The sequence below is a fragment of the Anabrus simplex genome, chromosome 7 (genome assembly GCF_040414725.1).
Source record: "Anabrus simplex isolate iqAnaSimp1 chromosome 7, ASM4041472v1, whole genome shotgun sequence".
Classification (NCBI taxonomy): Eukaryota; Metazoa; Arthropoda; class Insecta; order Orthoptera; family Tettigoniidae; genus Anabrus; species Anabrus simplex.
In genome coordinates, this window is record NC_090271.1 from 298,733,665 (window position 1) to 298,746,724 (window position 13,060).

Here is a 13,060-nt window from a genome sequence, read left to right on the forward strand (position 1 = left end):
AATAAAATGTCCGATGGAAAACTGCTCTTTTAGAAGTATTCTAAAGAAATTGAATGTTTGCAGTGACCTACTAGAGGCACAATTTACTTGCAAATTTCACTTGCAGTTTGCATGAGTGTCTATGAGTGCACTTGTTCCTATTTATGTAGTGTAAATCACTTGTATAAATCACTAGCATTCCTAACTACTGCATTCTATGCGAATTCTTTATTATTACTATTATTATTATTATTATTATTATTATTATTATTATTATTATTATTATTATTATTATTATGGAAAGTTTGTTCGCATAAAAAACATATCACTTACACTGCCGCATTTGATATAATGTCTAAGTGAATTGTTAAACACTTGTTGAACGAAAATTAAAGTATCTGAATATTCTGTTATTCACATCGTAATGCTAATGTTCAAGTCTAGTTCACTTGGAAAAATCACTATTATGGCTTCTAGAATACACGTAAATTTTGGTTATACAAGTCTTAGAACCACCTTCTTCAATATTTATAAGTTCCTCAATTAGGTTCTACTCACTGAAAATTTATAAGTACCGTAACGCCGGAATTATTATTCTATGTTCCACAACTCGTATATTACTTAGGCACAATCTCGCTCTGCAGGTTGACTTCGTATCATGCGGCGAACCAACATCGTTGTGTTTCCGGTGTGAACTGTAGTGATAGGACGAAAAGTTAAGGTCTTTTGTACAGATCTAGCTCTGACTTAATGTTTTATAAAATCTTGAATATCTCCATAATCCCTAGATCGAGTCTGGAGAAATTAACTTGAGTAGACTTTTAAAATGTGCACTCTAAGATGCCGTTGATTCTGAATCGACACTTCAATTAGGACACAGAAAATTTCTTGCTTTGATGTTTCCAGATCGTATGACGCAACCTGTCCTTGACACTGCGCTGTCTGTGTGATGAATGTAGCGTTGTGGGGGTTGACTACTTGTTCCTGCGAGACTTTGGTATGAGCGCTGAACATACACTTGCTAATGAAAATCCACGGTACTGTAAAAGTTGCGCTGAGTAAAAGTTGCACCATGGAGATTCCTTGCCGGGAGTAGAAGTGGTTTGACAGCTGTTTTAAGCAGATTTTACCTACGCTGCGCCACAGGGGCTATTTTTCAGGTCCAGCGAATGGTGTGAATATCTGTAGTACTGAGATTTTGAAATTAATTTATATAAAATGTTATTCACTCTATCAATATTGGTTTCTTGCACATTTAGAAGACCTGCATCGTATTTATATCAGTGGGTGAAATGTGTATAACTACGTAGTTTGACTTTATTTACAAACCAAGTGTGTAAACATGGAATCAGTCTTTCAGTCTTATGAAGAATATCCACAAGCATGTTTGTAGCTAACTGACAGGGTCATGAATAGAATAAGTGAAGAATGAAATACCGCTAAAGGAAGAAAATGCTGCCAAATGCGAGGTCTGACGTGCTTTTCCGGACAAAGGTTAATGGGTGGCAAATGAAATGAAATGATAGCGAATTTGTTGAATAAAGAATGACCAGTGAAAACAGAGATAAACTGTTTCACTCTAGGTATCCCCCAACATGCACCCCTTATGAAGTGATAGGGGTCAAGAATGAACCATAGCTACTGCCAAGGAAAGGAAATTATGTGCCCTGGCGAGGTCTGTCGCATTCCCCGGGGTATAAAAGATTAATAAATGACAAATGAAATTGTTTCAAACAGTGATACTGATATAAAGATGAAGAAATCAGAAATAATATTTTGAACGCTAGATTTGTCCAGCACAAACGCTACCTGAAGTGATCGGACATTGAACACCCGGAGCAGTGATGGGAGGCATACGTTTCACGATCAGCGTCATGAAGATGCTTTTTTAATCTTAACAATAACTGAAATTTAGAAAATATTATAAACAGTCGGAACATCGCCAAAAACTTTTCAGAATATTAAATTTAGCATGTATTACATTGAAATGTAAAGCTTGCTGTCGCAAATGTTCATTCGATCAGCATTGTTTCATTATGACTTATTGAGACGATCTCCGTTGAATGTAGAACAGCCGCTTAAGTATTACTTGAATGATCTGACATTATTTAACAAACCAAGTCTAACAATACAGAAAGCGGCCATTCGGGCTTGTCACCCTTATTCAAATTAACGCCTATATACATGATTTAAATTTTCGGTATAACCTTGTCAGTGTCTTAAACCTAATATTTACACTGTAGATTTACAAAGTAAGCGCCGTTAAATGAACGGTTCAGTACTAAATGTCTAATCCAGTTGGAGGATGTAAAACGTATTTTTGATGAATTTCTTTACATTACCGTTTTCCAAACAGACCTCCGTTGCTTTCAAGATATTTTGGTCTAATTGCGCGTAACATCTTTTTTCTTATTTTGCCCTCAAGATGAAGATCATTCCTGGCAATCTTCAAATTGGAGCTTTCTGCTTCGGATTTGAGACACAAAATAGGATCTTTAACTCATGGGTAGGGTCTCCCTGGAATACCGTTAATTTTGTGGTGCCACCCTTGAACAGCATTTGCTGTTCTGTGGCATCTTCCGTGGCAGTTCCAGATTGCCTGTGGTACATTACGATTTTCAAGCCATCCTTCCACAAAATAGTCCCAACACTGGACCCCTGTTAAGGGGTAACTAGGGAGTGGACACTGCCACATTCTGAAACACAAAACTTCCCTGTGGAGTTCCCAGACAAACGGGACTTCTCGCTAATGATTAATGACCACGGCGCAAGTTTTACTGACTTTAACACAGCGCAACTTTTACTCGGCGCAAGTTTTACGACACCAAATCCATAGCCTGTGTCCATTCATTCGATCGGGTCAGGAATGGAATGAATGAAGCCCCATCTGGCGGCGAAGGGAGGAAATGTGCCGGCTACCGAAGCCTGTCGTACTCCACTGGGGCAATGGTAAATGACTGACAGATGAATTGAAATTATATTAGAGAGTGTTGCTGGAATGAAAGATGACAGGGAAAACCGGAGTACCCGGAGAAAAACCTGTCATGCCTCCGCTTTATCCAACACAAATCTCACATAGAGTGAGCGGGATTTGAGCCGCGGTATCCAGCGGTCAGAGGCAGGCGCGCTGCCGCCTGAGTCACGGAGGCTTACATTTTTTAATACTTCATAAATTATTTATGACGTATTTTATTTAAGAAATACTTTATGTACGGTCAATCCCGGTACAGTAATTTAGGGACGGCAGGACCGAGGCACTACAGCCTTGAAGAGCCTTTGACTACCAAGCGACCGCTGCTCAGCCCGAAGGACTGCAGGTTACGAAATGTCATGTGGTCAGCACGGCGAATACTCTCGGCCATTATTGTTGGCTTCCTAGACCGGGGCCGCTATCTCGCCGTCAGATAGCTTCTAAATTATATTCACGTAGACTGAGCGGACCTCTAACCAGCTGTCAGATTCAGGTAAACAAACCCCTGAACTGGCCGGAAATCGAATCCGGGGCCTCCAGGTAAGAAGCAGGCCATCCCTTTTCATTTTCGACTCTGTTAATTTATAACTGTCCGGCTTTTCAGTCTGTCGAAACCAATTTTGAGTCTTAAATTCATAAAATACATTGAAAATAAAATATACAGTGATAGTATTATACTTGAATTAATTTAATTTAATTTAATGAATTAAGTTGTTTCCATTTTCAACTGTCCTGTCTTACAAATGCTGCTGCATCAGACTAGCAATATACACACGAAGTTGCTTTTACTTACTGTTAGTTCTGGCGATGATTGGTGGTTTAATGAGTCTAACATCTATGCCATCAGCTCCTTTTATTTTTGAGACTACAAATAATACTTGTAAATTAGATAGTTATGTAAGTGTCTTCGAAGGCCTGCCAATAAAATCAAAGAATATGCGTTTATGGAGACGGATTAGTCTAGGTGGTGTAGATGAAATCGACTCGCCTCGGAAGTTGTGGGTTTAATTTCGAAAGTCTGGCAGAAATTTAGGAACGAGATTTCCATTTCTGTGGAGGCACTTGGTACTGGGGTTCACTCAGCCTACAGCCCAAAACTAACCACTGTGTCTTATCATTACTGAGGTTACAAATAGTTTCCTTTCTACTCTTCAAGAGGCATCCAAGACTTCCATGAGGGTAGTAGTGTATTGCCTTTTTACTTTGCGTTTCCTGTTGTGGTGAGGGAAATGAAAAGATCAATATTACAGAAGAACAAAGGCCTATCATTTAAAGACACTTAGTAAAACAAAACTCTCTAGCCCACAAATCATCGTAATATTGAACCATTACCAACATCTTTGCAGAGTTTCTCTAATGACTTCGGTACTTGGAAATTATGACATAACATTTCAAGCCCTAGGTACAGACGTGCACATTAATGGTGTCCCGACATAAACAATCAACACTGCCCCACTCCAGTACTGAAAAGAAGGGGAGACAGTGAAGGGGTAGTGTTGAAGGCCAATCCAGTACAAAACATGGGGGAAGGGAGTGAAGAGGTAGTGTCGAAGGCACAATGACTCACCTTCTCGCTTAACGCATTGCTGCATGGACTGCATGCAGACAGCCCGCTACAAGACTTCCTTGTGATCGAGTGTCGGATTTATTGAAGTACAGCATTAGGTTACCTACTCGTCCGGCCCCGCAGTGTATGGGGCAACGCTTCCGGCCGCCCCGGGTTCGATTCCCGGCAGGGTCAGGGGGTTTTAATTGTAAATGATTATATCCCTGGCCTGGGGACTAAGTGTTTGTGTCGTCCTTAACGTTTCTCACATTCAACATTCAACACTTCCGCAATTCCAATTACATGCAGGTTCATATATTGTGCAAGTAGGGGCAAAAGAACTCTATAGGTCGACGCCCCGAACAAATAGCATTTTAACATAAAAATATAAAAAGTAACCTACTCTGATAATTACGGTATTAAGAGGTAAAGGAGGTTTTTAACCGAAAAGTATTTTATACTAGTTAGGAATATTTTGTAGCTGCGTTATATCGGGTCTACCAATCCTTCTTCACCTCGTTCTTGCCATATTTCTATCCATCTCCAAACTGTCTTAAGAATGCATGGTATTGCTTGTGCTATTGCTTGGGGGACCATGTGAGCATCCCACATGCCAATAATACGTCCTCGACTCACCTGTGATAGGATATGAGCCATCCTATTACAATGTTACAGTATAACGCCGGAATACACACACTGTGTATTCAGCACTGCATGTTCACTCCCTTCCCCTCCATCTCGCTACTGGAGTGGCCTTCAACAGTATCCCTTTACTCTCTCCCCTCCTTTTCAGTACTGGAGTGGGGCAGTGTTGATTGTTTATGTCGGGACACCATTAATGTGCGTGCGTGTACACACAACAAAACTGTTACGTACGTTAAGCATGTCGGAGTGAAATGCTGAACAACAAACGTTACGTTTGCCAACTGCACACAATAGATGTAATATCAAACCGAACTTAAGGACCATATGATCCCAACCACAAATTTTCATTTAAACAAATTTAATAATTCATTTACCGAGCGAGTTGGTCGTGTGGTTTGCGGCACGCAGCTGAGAGATTGCATTGAAGAGAGAGTTGGTTCGAACCTCACTGTCGGTAGCCCTGAGGGTGGTTTTGTGTGGTTTTCCATTTTCACACCAGGCAAATGCATGGGCTGTATCTTATTTAAGGCCACGGTTGCTTCCTTTCAACTCCTATTCCATCGTCACCTTAAGACTTATCTGTGTTGGTGCGACGTAAAGCCAATTGTAAAACAATTCATTTATTGAATGCTAACATCTCCGCCTCAACACATGGCGTTAGAGTCCTAATGAACCTAGGACTACCAAGCGATAGCTGATCAGCCCGGAGACCTGCACATTACAAAATGTCGCGTGGTCAGCTTCATGAATCCTCTCGGCCGTTATTTTTGGCTTTGTAGACTAGGACAGTTGTTCTCACGTAGGCTCATATCCCGGTAAAACTTCCCGAACAGGCCGATAATCGAATTCAGAACTTTCAATAATATTAATTTTATTACCTTTACGTCTCACTAACTACTTTTATGGTTTTCGGAGACGCCGATGTGCTGGTATTTAGCCCCACAGATCTTTTACATACTAGCAATCTACCGACACGATGCTGGCGTATTTGAGCACCTTCAAATACCACCGGACTGAGCCGAGATCGAACCTGTAAATTTGGGGTCAGAAGACCTGCGCCTCAACCGTCTGAGCCAATCATCCCGGCTCAAGAACTTTCAGATAAGAGGCTGGATTGTGGGGCCACCCAACATCACACCAAAAGTTTATTTTGTACTTCGTTTGCATGAAGATATTCGTTATTATAAACTGTAACATTTTTAAAGGCGGCAGACTGGCTGTTGATTGGATACATTTAGTAAAATCTTAGTAGTTCAGAACGGGATACCAAACACCGAAAACTAAATTTATCATTGTTGCATAACGTTTCAAGTGTTGGTGCTAGAGGGCGTGCAAAATACAGAGGAGGCCATATTTTCATGGCTCAATTCTTTTTTAAACAATTTGCGTTATGTCCCCCAACAAAGGTAGGTCCCATGGCGATATTATAATTATCATCACCATCGTTCGCCGGACCCGCGCTGTAGGGGTTCGATTTCCGGCCATGTTTGGGATTTTAACCTTCATCTGAGAGCAGATTTCCGGCCCCGCGATGTAGGAGTAGCGTGTCTGCCTCCTACCCAGAGGCCCTGGGTTCGTTTTTCGACAAGCTCTGGGATGTATACCTGAATCTGTGGCCTGATTCGAGGTCCACTCAGCCTTCGTGGTTACAATTGAGAAGCCATCTGACTGTGAGGTGGCGGCCTCGGTCTAGAAAGCCAAGAATAACGGCCGAGAGGATTGTCGTGCCGACCACACGACACTCCGCAACCTACAGGACTTCGGGCAGAACAGCGGTCACTTGGTAGGTCATGGCCTTTTGGGGCTGTAGTGCTTTGGGGGTTGGTTTAGTTTATCATCGTTAAACAATTACCAGTTGGGACATCGAACGGCCATATAAAGCTGTTGATTTCACAGCGGTTATTTCGATAATAATCGAAATAATACTAATTTTGATTGTCGTAAGGTAGTTTCCTAGGAAATTGTATCCTAAATAGCCAATTATCTTACTTAAATTAGTTTGGAATGGGGTAATAACGACTAAATGGAAATTACATTTCTTCTCTAATCCTGAAGAGGAACGGCTTAAAAGGTTTCGAAACCCTCCAACCTCGTGAAGAGTTGCAATCACCGAGTGTATGTAGGTAGTCCGCTCGACTCGGAAAGCTGTCGAGTAAATGGATGGGAGTCTCGGAGTTCAGAAGAGGAGAGCGCGTCTGTCTTGGAGGCGAAGCCAAGAAGTTCGCCAAAAGATCGATACGCACTGCCGGTAAATCTTGAGCGATGTCACATTGCCAGAAGGGTGCCAAGGGCAAAGAAGTGTTTTCTAGGATTTTCTATTCTTAAAATATGGAGTATTATTATTCACTGTAGACCACTATAAGTGAATTTATAGACCTGAACATTCTACTGAAAATATCACTTACTGATTCAACACTTTGTATCCATTTCTACTAGTTACTTTACGTCGCACCGACACAAATAGGTCTTATGGCGACGATAGGATAGGAAAGGCCTGGGAGTTGGAAGGAAGCGGCCGTGGCCTTAATTACGGTACAGCCCCAACATTTGCCTGGTGTGAAGTATCCATCGGGCTCATCAGTGTTGATATATCAGAATAAAATGTGCTTTAAAAACGCTGTCATTTATTTATTGAATATCCTAATATACTGAACCCTAATTAACATGTGATTAGGGTTATACTTTAGATCACTGAATTAATTATTGGTCCTTGACACAAAATTAAGAAAGTAAATTATTGAGGATGTGGTGAATGAACTTAAGGAACTGTTTGTAGCAGCAGGATTTCCTAAACAGATGGTATAAAGGCTATGAGAGTTCCACATTATTATTATTATTATTATTATTATTATTATTATTTCGTATGGCAACACAAGGATACATTATAAGTACATATAAATACATATTTCTTAAGTAAGTATGTGATTTACAAGTCAGCATTCAAAACTTAATGTCCAGACTTTTCAGCCAGTCCACTGCTTCTGTAGAGGCACTATGTAATTCTTTAATGTATCCATTGAATCTTCTTTTTGGGCAGTCCATAACAACGTGCTGGATGGTCCGAGGCACATTATCACAGTCGCAGAATGGGTCTTCAGATTTTCCCCACCTGACAAGCCACAATTTACAACTTCCATGGTTTGTTCTGATTCTGTTTAGAGATGTCCATTCCCTTCTCGGTAAGTTGAAACCAGGAGGAGCTCTACAAGGATGGTGGATTAAACCCAGGTGGTCAGGATTTGAAGAGGTCCATTCTTCGTGCCATATCTCATCAGCATCAAAATGTGTTTCCAGGAGCTTCTCGCCTAACTTCCATGATGGGTTTCTGGACTTTAATCTCTTCGGTTTATGAGGGTTGTAGTCATGATGTAAGGGCAGTTGAGGGTTACTGCGACATTTCCGCCATTCTCTTACTAGAGCCAGTTCTCTTCGTATGTGAGGGGGATGGATAAAACGGGTAACCATTTTAGGGGTGTCGATTTGATGGTGCCTGACATTGTCCTCATGGTATCATTCAGTTGTGTATCAACTTTTGAAGTATATACACTGTTAAGCCACACAGGGCAGCAGTATTCTGCAACTGGATAGATCAAGGCAAGAGCTGATGTTCGTAGTACTGTCGCGTTTGCTCCCCATCCTGTTCCACATTATAATTGTTCAGCTGACACTCGTGATCGAATCTTGTCCTTCCAAACATGGCACAGCGAGTGTACCGTTTGGCGATGAGTGTAGGCATTGTCAGGTTGTTCGTCTTTTGAGAGCAATTGCTCAGCTGATGTGTCTTCGAGAACTTGGTAAACCTAGATAAAATGTACTGAGGTGCGGACAACCTTAAAATACTATGCAGAGGACACAAGAGATTAAATTGCTTTGTCATTTGTAGGTTTAGCGTAGACAATTTATGGTACAGAGGGATATAATACCAACATAGTTGATCTGTTATTGGACATTATAAATTTTCCAGCTAACTCATTCCTGGCTGCCAGCGTTTCGCCTAGTGTACTAAGTTAAGCTCATCAGTTGGTAAACAGCACACCTACCAAGACGCATGGCTAGTGCGTACCGTGGAGGGCGTTGCGTAAGCTACTAAGAGTCACCGGCAGTGACAATACTCTATGAGAAACGTTCTCATTTTCAAATATTGATGCCTGCCTGGCCATCAGATGATTTAGATGTTGGTTTCCGTAGGGAAATTTATAAAGTTATTATAAATTTACTCATTCGGAACAAATATGTCAGAATCCCTATGGGAACCAACATCTGTACAGAGGGATATGTTAAGCCAGTTTTTCACTGAGAAACAAATGCAAACATTTTGAGCTGTCTGAATTGTCTTTTGCCGGGATGAGTGGCTCAGACGGTTGAGACGCTGGCCTTCTGATCCCAACTTGGCAGGTTCGATCCTGGCTCAGTCCGGTGGTATTTGAAGGTGCTCAAATACGTCAGTCTCGTGTCAGTAGATTTACTGGCAGGGAACTCCTGTAGGATTAAATTCCGGCACGTCGGCGTCTCCGAAAATCGTAAAAGCAGTTAGTGGGACGTAAAGCAATTATTATTATTATTATTATTATTATTATTATTATTATTATTATTATTATTATTATTATTTCCGGCTCCATGGCTAAATGGTTAGCGTGCTGGCCTTTGGTCACAGGGGTCCCGGCTTCGATTCCCGGCAGGGTCGGGAATTTTAACTTTAATTGGTTAATTTCCCTGGCACGGGGACTATGTGTGTGTCGTCTTCATCATCATTTCAACCTCATCACGACGCGCAGGTCACCTATGGGAGTCAAATCAAAAGACCTGCACCTGGCGAGTCGAACATATCCTCGGACACTCCCGGCACAAAAGGCCATACGCTACTTCATTTTTTCATTTATATTATTAATTACCTTTTTCGTTCGAACTCGATAATTTCTCGAAAATTCCATAAATACTTTAATTTATTATAATATAAATTCAATTAATTTTTAAAGTATTGTTTCCGTAATTACTTTTCTGTGTATCAAACGGAACATTCCTTTCATTTCAACACGTTCCAGACACCAAACACAAAATATTTCTGAAATACCAACACGATACATGTATCAGTCCGCCATTGAATTGAATCCCGGATGTATGTCGAACAAAAAAGGCAACTCATAATAATAATAATAATAATAATAATAATAATAATAATAATAATAATAATAATAATAATAATGTTATTTGCTTTACGTCCCACTAACTACTTTTACGGTTTTCGGAGACGCCGTGTGCGTGTATCAATGCTAACGGAGAGAATTTTGAATATTTCTTGTCAGAAAAATTATGATACGTAGGCACGTTCTGTTTCTGTATGTTTTCTTGATTAATGCATTATGCAGAGTTGTAGAAAATTTAACATGGAAATAAGGCGTTTCCGGACCTGTGTCCATATAACATATTTCGTTTTTCTATTTAGGAGGAATTTGTAATGAAATGTTGGCCTACCCCATTGTTACAGCCAGTATAATGAAAATAAAACAAAATAATTAAAAGCAAGTTATTTTTCTATGTATGTATATTCCATAAATTCTTGTTGGATGTAGAGTATCTTCAGCAGAATCATAGGATATAGTACAATTTCTTTCTTTCTTTCTTTCTTTCTTTCTTTCTTTCTTTCTTTCTTTCTTTCTTTCTTAATCTGCTTACCCTCCAGGGTTGGTTTGTTTCCCTTGGACTTAGCGAGGGATCCTACCTCTACCGCCTCAAGGGCAGTGTCCTGGAGCGTGAGATACTGGGTCGGGCGATACAACTGGGGAGGATGACCAGTACCTCGCCCAGGCGGCCTCACCTGCTATGCTGAACAGTGGTCTTGGTGGGGTATGGGAGGATTGGAAGGGATAGACAAAGGGGAGGGAAGGAAGCGGCCGTGGCCTTAAGTTAGGTACCATCTCGGCATTTGCCTGGAGGAGAAGTGGGAGACCACGGAAAAGCACTTCAAGAATCGCTGAGGTGGGGATCGAACCTACCTCTACTCAGTTGACCTCCCGAGGCTGAGTTGACCCAGTTCCAGTCCTCGTGCCACTTTTCAAATTTCATAGTAGAGCGTGGAATCGAACCCGGGCCTCCAGGGTTGCAGTTAATCACACTAACCACCGTACCACTGAGGTGGACTGTAGCACACTTCATTATGTATATTCTTACCGCTTGCTGGACGTACGCGAAACTGTTCACACTTTCCTTAGATTTCCTTCCGCACATTTCTCTCATAAACTGCATCTCGTTTCCTTTTCACCCCTGGTTTCTTCCATTCTCTGCTTAGTAACTTAAAAAGGGAGTAAATTTCAAGCTCATTTTACATGTTATATAAAACCAAAAACCAAACCCCATGGCACTACAGCCCTTGAAGGGCCTTGGCCTACCAAGCGACCGCTGCTCAGCCCGAAGACCTGCAGTTTGCGAGGTGTATTGTGGTAAGCACGAATCCTCTCAGCCGTTATTTTTGGCTTTCTAGACTGGGGCCGCTATCTCACCGTCAGATAGCTCCTCAATTCTAATTACGTAGGCTTAGTGGACCTTGAACCTGCCCTCAGATCCAGGTAAAAATCTCTGACATGGCCGAGAATCGAACCCGGGGCCTCCGGGTAAGAGGCTGGTACGCTACTTCTACAACACGGGGCCGACTCTTGTATAGTTATACACTGAATAAACCTCATTTACATATTTATAGAACGAATAAACATGGTATACGCATTGTATTAATATACTGCGCATATACACTCTTTCTACGCCGGAGGAATCTCTTCCTGAAGTTCACTGGCGTGTTTCTTCACGTCCACCGCCTTTATGATCGCGTTTGCTGACAGTAAATATAGTGCGGCTGTACCATACACCAGCCTAGAAGTATGCGGTTGAAAACGATGTTTACTAATGCAAGGGGTGCATTCGACCGGGAACACTGAGTAACATGCTGCGAGTGTGACTCTGTTTCTTATCTCTTCATATTCTGACGTAATCTTTCAAGAAGCCGCCTGGTAGCAGGAATAGAATAGAATGCTCGAATAAACGTGAACGAACAATAATACACATATTTCAGCGCTAGAAATAATTATGTCGCTGTTAATAAATATTAACCTCATTCCGCGCTCATTTCCGTAGTGATGTGGGAACATTTGACAATTCAAGCATACTCTTTCGTAAATATATATTTCATTTTAAAACTTTCGTCATCTAGGAGAAATGGGTTACTCCGTACCTTAAAGTGTTTTAATTTACGAACTAGTCCAGTCTCCATAATCTCTACATGTTCTATGCCTTCTGTGTGGAGATCATCAACTTTATTTTTCATTCTTTCAAAGCGTAGTTAATTGATAAGTCGGATACTTTAACATGATTATATTACAGCAGACAGTAAATACCACTAAAATAAACTGATCGCTCGTTGTTTCTCTTTCATCACACACTGCTATAAAACTCTAACAACGGTCCTGGTCTGTACAAGTAATTCACTGTATACCCATAACAGGTATATACACAGGAGACTTATGCACAGTTTATTAGTAACAAATTACACATAAACTGTGTATAAAACTTGCATAAAAGTTATACACCGTCTGAATCGGTTCATAAATAATGGGCTTCTGTCCAGTTTGGCTGATTGTTGGGAAATCAAGAAAACCTGTCTGAACATTTTACTATGTGAAAATTGTTATCATTAAATAGGGAATGCATATTAGGATTCCTCTGAACATATTTCATGAATTTATCTTCAGTAGTTAAATTATACAGATTGTTTAAAATCTTGTGGACTGATGACCTTTCTTTGTAAAAGAGGTTTACAAATGAATAGCTTTATCTAACCACTCGTTGTTTCCATACAGCCTTTTATTTTTCACGGAAAAATGTTAGGAAGTTATAATATAACAAAATTCTTAGTCTCAGGATGAAGAATAGTT